The sequence below is a fragment of the Polypterus senegalus genome, chromosome 1 (assembly GCF_016835505.1).
Source record: "Polypterus senegalus isolate Bchr_013 chromosome 1, ASM1683550v1, whole genome shotgun sequence".
NCBI lineage: Eukaryota > Metazoa > Chordata > Cladistia > Polypteriformes > Polypteridae > Polypterus > Polypterus senegalus.
The window spans coordinates 78,881,377-78,889,683 of record NC_053154.1 but is presented as its reverse complement, the minus strand read 5'-3'; the positions used below and the strand labels follow the sequence as shown (position 1 = coordinate 78,889,683).

Below are 8,307 nucleotides of genomic sequence, written 5' to 3'. Positions count from 1 at the left end.
TATGAAAAATACATCTATTGAAACCAAAACAAATTAACTTAAACTACATTGTGATACTAGAAAAATAAATATAGAGTTAGATAAATGTTGACAAAAGTTAAGCAAGTATAATAAAACTTGTAGCAGTGTATCGGCAGCAAAAAATATAGGAATACATTTTATTAGGGGGCGCGATTAAAACTGCTATGAAAACTCGGGTCACAAATACATAAAGGTTGAGAAATGCTGCATTAAAGAACCAGTATTTTTTTAGCGTGCAAGGCTTGCTCTTCTCTTCTATGTACACCACCTGCACCCACCTGGAGTCTTCCTCTGTTTCCATGGGATTTGAAGTAGAAACTGCCTCTTACTCCCAAACACCTTAAAGCAGTCCATGCCAAGATCAAGACTCCCTGAGAACCCTGTGCCAAGACTGTTACATTTTTATAGAGAAGTGCCTCCAAAGTGCACTGTCAATTAACCAAGTTCTTTCTACCTGTTACCTCGTCTCCTTGGTCAGCATGGTATCCTTTAATTGACAAATTCTAAAGAGGCTTTGCCATTTCTGAAGTCCACGAACACCAGAGCATTGTGTTTGTCCATTGTAGTCCTAAGTTACGCTCACCCTTTGTCCCCGAGGTTAACAAAACCTTCCTCTACTTGGTTATTTATTTGGATTTTAAATTTTTAAGTTATTGAATGTTTAATTTTTATCTGATTGTACAGTGACCTTGAGTTTTTTGAAAGGTGCTTCAAATAAAATGTATTATTATTATTATTATTATTTAAGGGTTGCTAGTTTGGACTTGTTAAAAACAATCTGGCAGCATCATGCACAAGACAGGCACTATCCCTGGATGATGTGTCAGTTCGTCACAGGCACCCTATAATACAGAGCCACATTCACTCTCTTCAGAGACATACCAGCATTGCTAATTAAAGGACGAAAGCCATACAGAAATTAGCCAGTGTTCTAGTATTTCATCCTACTTTCTTAAGGTGTACAACCGCTAGAAAGCATTAGACTGACTGCAGGATCAGCAGTATTTTTGTTAAAAAAACGTACAGTTAGATTTGATAACGGTTTATAAAAAAGTTGAATCAACTAACATATCAATAAAGTTAGGCCTACTCATGCACAGACTTGGAAAGTTTTTTTTAAGTAAGATGGCCGAAATTCAGACTTTGGTCTCCGAAACGGGCTAACCTCTGTGCCACCCTGTTTCACGGACTACTGAATTAAAGTAAATTAATCCACTTGTTTTTAATTAAACCTTTGCCACTGGAAGGCTGATTGATTTTTCCAGTTCTTGCTGCAGCATGCAACACATTCTATAATACAAATTACAAAGAAGCACAAAAAATCTTTAAGCGTAAGATAGACACGTCCTCTACTCAAAAATATTCTGTTCTTAATCAGCACATGTCAGCATCTTCCGAGGTAATAAAGATAATAAATGCGAGGTCTTACATATATTCTTTTCATGTTTTACGGGGAATTCGCTTATATTAAGTCTCACAGCCGTCCTCTGTCCGTGGCCTCTTCAAACAGATGCGCGGCTCCAGGGCTTCGCCGGGCGGGGCCTTGCGAGCGGCGCTCAGAATGACTGACAGCTCCTCGAAGCGCTGGAATTATTTTTGTTATGCGCAGCTCGAGACCGTAAAGTGAGGAGGATTTGCACTTTGGAAAGCGAACAATTTAAGCTCGCATCTGCTCTAACAGGGTAAGTATAACAATAAACTATTTTATTTATAATTTGGCTACCGAAGGCAGTCATGGGCATGGGAAAGCGTTACGTCTGCTGTAATGTTTCTGGCACTGCGCTTGCTAGTTCTTTGCAAGTTTTTTTTGGCAGGCCTGTTTGAAATTTTGTTTCTGTTTTTTGTGCATTAAGAGTAAAACGAGCAGAAAAAATAGGTTACGGAGGTTGTGGGTGATGTAAGACATTCAAGATTAAGGTGTAAACGTACTGTTTAATGACTATGCAAAAGAGAGACTAAAATGAATTCTGAAATGACAACAAACTTTCAGCCTTGCATTGTGCCTTATTTACTAATGTAAAGTTGGAAGCCGCCTTATTCTTAATATATAGAGCAGCCGAAAGTATAACGGTTCGTTTTCGTTCTTTCTTGGGGGGACTGGGGGGTAGGGGTATCCAGTTACGCCCCTGGTAAATGTGTGTATTGTAACTTGAGTGATTTATCTTTAGCTTTACAAAAGGCTCTGGTGCTCCTTGACGTCGCGTCTCATTTCTAAACTAAAGTAAGGGACTCCATATACCGTCACTTTCGCTTAAAATCAGTTACTCTTAAAAGGAAAACCTTGGCGTCTCTGTTTCGCAATGTTTGGACATTTTGTTATCGTGACTTTTGCCGTCAGCTAAGGTGAATAAGCACGATCCGCATCTGTAAGTTGAAATTTACCGCATTTAGTGCTGCCATAGAGTAATATTCTTTGTAACGCGATCATTGAAATACTGAAAGTGAAATACACACATTACGTTAAAAGTTAATTTAAATAGGTCTTCAGAGCTGAAAAATTCACGTTACGAATCTACTTGAGCACCGATTACACCCTCCAAAAACTATCACAGTCAATCAGAATCAGAAGTGAATGAACTTCATCGTGACATTTGATTCAACAAGTTCTATTTATTTACTACATCGTTTGGCAAGCTTCTGTTCTCACCTGTTAAATTGTAACAATGCGTAAATAGTTTGGTCTTCTGTCTGAGCTGTGAAAGAGTCAGCATTGCTTCGCAAAGTGAAGGCTGAGAATAAAAGTCGGTTTTATTATCGGATGGTCAGCGATGGATAGTTTGAACAGTATCGCTATAAATAAAACCTTATTACCGATGGCGATTAACTAGACATGCCTGTCCGTGTTGCCCGTAGATCCTGACTGCCGTTTACTTTAAGAACAAGAAAAGATTTTATTCTGACTTTCCTGCGAAGTTAAATATTATTATGTTATATTGCTTCATGGTTTCCAAAGTGACGTAAATTTAAAGAAGTTTAGATTGGACTATGCGGTACCTCTTTCAGGGCAGTGTCTGCAAGATTTTGTTTCGCCTCTAACTCCACTATAACGTTAGTTATTTGTTTAAATAGTCCTTTTGACTCCCTGTTTTTAACATGTTGAAGGGCTCTCAATATCATGTCATATGGCATAAGACAGGTAGGACTGAGTTCAAGTTCCTGACTGTAATGGGCGTTAATAACCGGGTTATTCACAGAAATCCGGTTTCAAAGATGTAGAAACGGAGATATTGGTTATTGAGAAACCGAGTTAACATACGGAGATTACTCCGCAGGTAACCGGCTCATGTGGCAGTGTAAACCCTTAACTGGACCACAGTGAACGATTTCGCAGTCTGCGCATGTGTGTTGCACTCTTAGCTTGTACATTTGTTTGTTAGCTTCGTACATGAAGCATCCAACAGCCACGTGTCGAAAACGGTGGACGCATCCAAAAAGGTAAAATTTCCAAATGCTCAGGGAATCACCTGGTTGAAATAATCTGTGAGAATATTTCAGACATCGTTAAGTATATGTTGATTAGCCTAACGTACAGTGCTAACCGAGGAGCAAAATCTCAGCGACAGTGTTTGGGTCAACGCATTAAAAGTAATTATATGTGCTACGTACTACTAATAATACTACACTGTAGTCCGATTACTTTTTGAAAAGTAAGGGATAACCTAGCCAGGTACTGATTTTACTGAAGTAAAAATGCCTGCTTTAACCCAGCCACAGAGGATGCAAACGCAGCCACAGAGGATGCACAAACCAGTGTGTTTCTTCGTGCCGGTCCCAAGCCCGGATAAATGGGGAGGGTTACGTCAGGAAGGGCATCCGGTGTAAAATTTTGACAAATCCATATGCGGACAGATGATCCACTGTGGCAACCCCTAACGGGAGCAGCCGAAAGAAGAAGAAGAACAAAAATGCCTGCTTTATTATTACCATTCCCTTTGCGTGGCTCAGTAGCACAACCAAGCAGAGAAGAGAGTGCTGCCCGCAATTCAGCAACAGAAACATAATTATAAACTGTCAGTTTACTTTTAATCCAGCTATTGGCTAAGGAGATGTGATTGGGTGGCGTAGCGGGACTCTGCGGTGGCTCAGATCAGGGACTGTGTAAAAGAGATGGGTGTTAATTACTTCACAGCATAAAGGATTAAACATTTGTATAAAACACAAAAATATGATCTCATTTGCCTTTGTTTCTGGTCAGTTTCATAAACGTTAAATATATGGCCTTAGAATTTAATAACAAATTCTGGCCAGTCAAATGTGCAGTTTTTCATACAAAAAAAGACAAAGTAATAAAGTAGCGCACTGTTCGTGGCATACTGCATTTTATAATAACTATATAACATATTAAGTTACTTTTATTGTAAGTAATGAGTAATGTAATTAAGCTACTCATGATAGTAACGTTCCCCACACAGCTTGGGAGACACAGGCTGCATGCTTGCTTTCAGATTCACAGCAGCTGTTGATGATGTTTAATCTGTTTTTATTGAATTTTATGATTTTGGAATGATTTACTAAAGAAGAATTCAATAATTGGACTTGCACATTGTCACAAGAAAGACAAAGAGTTATTGGAAAGGTTTGGGGCAGCCACCCATATAATATTTCCCGGCTGCAAAATCAATCAAAAAGAACAGACATGTTCATACGAGTCCAAAATGAACTGCCTTTAAATTCAAGTAGAGGAAGTGATGTCTTCAGGGCCGGAATCGGCTGTGACGTCTTTGGTTGCGCAGGAACCGGGCGGGACTTCCCGAGAATGGTCTGCAAGGAATTGTACTTCTAAATTTTTTTTTTATACTGTATTGAGGATTTGTTCTGTTCTGTGTATTGTATTGTATTGTATTCTTTTTGACACCCACTGCATGCCCAGCCTACCTTTGAACTGCCTTTCTCAAGGTTTCTTCCATTTTTTACCTGCAAGGTTTTTTTTTTGGGAGTTTTTCCTTGTCTTTTAGAGAGTCAAGGCTGGGGGTCTGTCAAGAGGCAGGGCCTTTTAAAGCCCATTGCGACACTTTTTTTGTGATTTTGGGCTATACAAAAAATAAATTGTATTGTATTGTATTGTTATTGAGAGAGAGAGAGAGAGAATCAGTCAACAGAGTCGGTGCACTTCGCCGCCCCCTGGTCAGGTGTGGAATTACATTTATTCAAGCCCTTTAGTTGTCCCCTAATTGCGCATGTGTGACAACATGTAAACTCGGACTTTTAAAGTAATAGGTTTCTTCAATAGCCTTCTGCAGGTTTTGGGTGTGCATGTAAACACATACCAGTGCTGCTGGGATAACAATAATGCAGGTATTTTTACTTCAGTTAAAAAGTATTGTGTTAGGCTAACTGTTACTTTAAGTAATCGGACTACGTATCTCATGTTACTTTTGACCCCTTAACCCCAACACTGTTCCCAAGATTGTGCTTCTTACCTTAGCACTGTACATTCAGCTCATCAACATAAATTTATTGATTTCTGAAATACTGAGACATAAATTAAACCAGAAGGAATAATGTCATTGCCAGAGCCTTTGCCTCAGGAAATTCATTTTTGTGGATGCATTCATCATTTTCTACCTGTGGCTGGTGCACGATTGTGTGAAACAAAGTCTATGGCCACTAGGCATGTGGTCATATGCAGAACACAAAACCTTTACGTGTGACCTGGTTAAGGGTTTACAAAATAAATAAAAGGATAAGTATATGTGTGTCTGTCCAGTTGCTATGTCTCTGCCATTCCTAAAGATTCCACATCACAAATTTTTTTTATAAAATGTATTAAATTTTTCATTCCAATATATGACACATCACAAACATTAACACTGATTTTACAATTCCCATACCAGATGGCATATAACAGAGACATATTCTTTGAGTGGTGCACTGCAAATGTTAACTCTGTGGTCTTCATTGATTACTTAGCTTTCAGCCCATCTTAGATGGAGGGTACAACTAGTGGCCAAATAACTGGGTTCCTTGCAGAGAAATTTACATGTGTTAGCCTGGTTTCTCAGAGACCAAATGAATGAGGGTATACATGGCATTTTTAAATCTGGGTTTCTGTGAATAACTGGGTTATTAAAGCATCTATAAATGCTGTCCTTGAGATGCCTTAACTTCCATATACAGAAGATCAGAAACAGGAATGCATGTGGGTAAAGTAATGCTAATGAGGATAAGAAATCTTCTGAATTTGCATTCACATAAAGAAAAAGAATGAGAAATAGCACTGGGATATCCTTGTTAGAAAAATATATATATATGTGTGAGTGCTGAAGCTAAATTTGTGAAGTTGTTAGTTAGTTAAACAAGACAATATGATTTCCATTGGAACTGCGTTATTGTGTGAACCAGTGATAATCTCCTTTAATTGAATATGATTGAATCAAATTTCACATCTTGACAGAGGTTCAGGACTATTCTGGTGGTTGAAAATGTGATAAATTACAAACATCAGCCATCACAAATGGAAAGTGCATACAGACACTGAATAGCCAGTAGCAGTCACTGAGCAATCCAAGCAGGATTGTATCACATCAGTTTTGACTTTGTTCATCCATCCAGACTGATGCTTGTGGCTTTGGCTAGAGATTTCAGATTTGCAAGGCTAAAAGGTCGTCCTGTACTCCTCTTGTCTTCTCTTAATACTGTGCTACAGACAGCTCCTTCTGTGGGCCTTATTTTATCAGTAAAAATGTATAAAGCATGCAAAACTCTGCCGCACTCAACATATTGAATATCATAACAGAGGGTGTTGTCATATTGTTAATTTGCATTTTGCAAGTGAAAATGGAATTCATTTTTTGTCTATCTGCTAAAGGCTCATTTAGGTTTCTAGTCTATATGCATTTTGTATATAGTCCAAATACAAGTGTTTTACAGTTGTTCATGCATATCTTATGTTGTGCGTACGCAATCACCTCAAGAGTGATTGTGCAGAGAAGACTGTTTATTGATTTATTTGAAAAATGGAAAAAAATACATAGTGCAGGCCATATCAGTGTCACTAGAAACTTGAACAACCAAACCCAAAGGTCACAAGAAGCAAAGTATTAAACAGAACCTAAAAAACAAGTCATTGCTTCAGAAACTAGTGATCTTCAGCTGATCAGTGTTTTCTTTGAAAAGCAAACTGCAGACACCTGGGGCCTCATGTAGAACTTTTCCACGTTCAAATCGCGATGTATAAAACCTACACTTGGCGTAAAGCCACACACTTTTCCACAGTACCTCATGCCTTGTCGTACGCAAGTTCTCCGCTCGGTTTTGCAGACTGGCGGCACCCAGCGTCAAAGCAATGGTACTGTTCTTGTGTGATTACTCATTATTTTCATGACGCGGCTTTATAAATACACAGAAACTAACCGCATATTGTTTATTAGTGTAATGCATCAGATTGTAATTAACTCATAACAATATAATGGTCCAGGGAACAGCCATAGTATTCCAAATACCATAACTGCTTTAGCGTTGTTACTCTTACTTCTCCTTCTTCTTCTTCTTCTTCTTCTTCTTCTTTCAGCTCCTCCCGTTAGGAGTTGCCACAGCAGATCATCTTTTTCCATATTACTCTCACTGCACGACTCGGAGTATTTATATCACTGTATCTGAGTGTGAATCACAGCAGCAGCTGATCGGAAAGAGAATTATCGGTATACAGCTTTAAGGACACGCTGTCTCAGCCACTGCAAAACGTTTTAAAGCCTTTCCTGTACGGACCTCGCGGTTCAGAAACAGTTTAATCCCAAGAACTTTAAATGCACTCAATCAATTGTTCCTTGTAGAACGGTTTGTACTTATAAGTACAATCACCCCACTGTAAACTTGCACTACAGTTATAATATCTCACAACCTGGGCCACTTTATAAAGCGTATTTACATATGATGACGATATCATTTTTAAGGTGAAATGCAGCAAAATATGTTTGTTAAATTATACACATAAAACTTTAACTTCATTTAAATAATCTATATTCTTCACTGGGAGTGTCGTGAAGGATAGAATAATTAAACATGTACTACGAAGATATTTCAATGTTCTTTAAACGTTTTGAAGAATCGGCGCTAAGCTTACAGATGGCTTAACTTCTATTACAGAGCTGATTGTGTGGCGATCGGTTACTTGGGGAAAGAAAAGCAAGGACTCTTGGGCGTACGCCAATATATATTGAATATAAAACAGAAAAGAAAATAACAACACAGCTAAAAACGCAGCGACAAATTTCGACAAAAGATAATGCTTGTCATGAGCACGAGGCTCATGAAACACATGTTTAATAATGTGCTTTAGCTCCTATC

At 38.4% G+C, this 8,307-nt stretch overlaps 1 protein-coding gene across 1 annotated transcript in view; it reads left to right on the top strand.

Annotated features, from left to right (window-relative positions):
* The first annotated feature begins 1,580 nt into the window (after positions 1-1,580).
* The window catches only part of LOC120527731 (membrane-spanning 4-domains subfamily A member 4A-like), a 52,336-nt gene continuing 45,609 nt past the window's right edge, over positions 1,581-8,307 (top strand). Inside the window, exon 1 of the mRNA XM_039751490.1 lies at positions 1,581-1,703. The gene's annotated coding sequence lies outside the window, so the exon portion shown is untranslated. The remainder of the gene's footprint in view (positions 1,704-8,307) is intronic.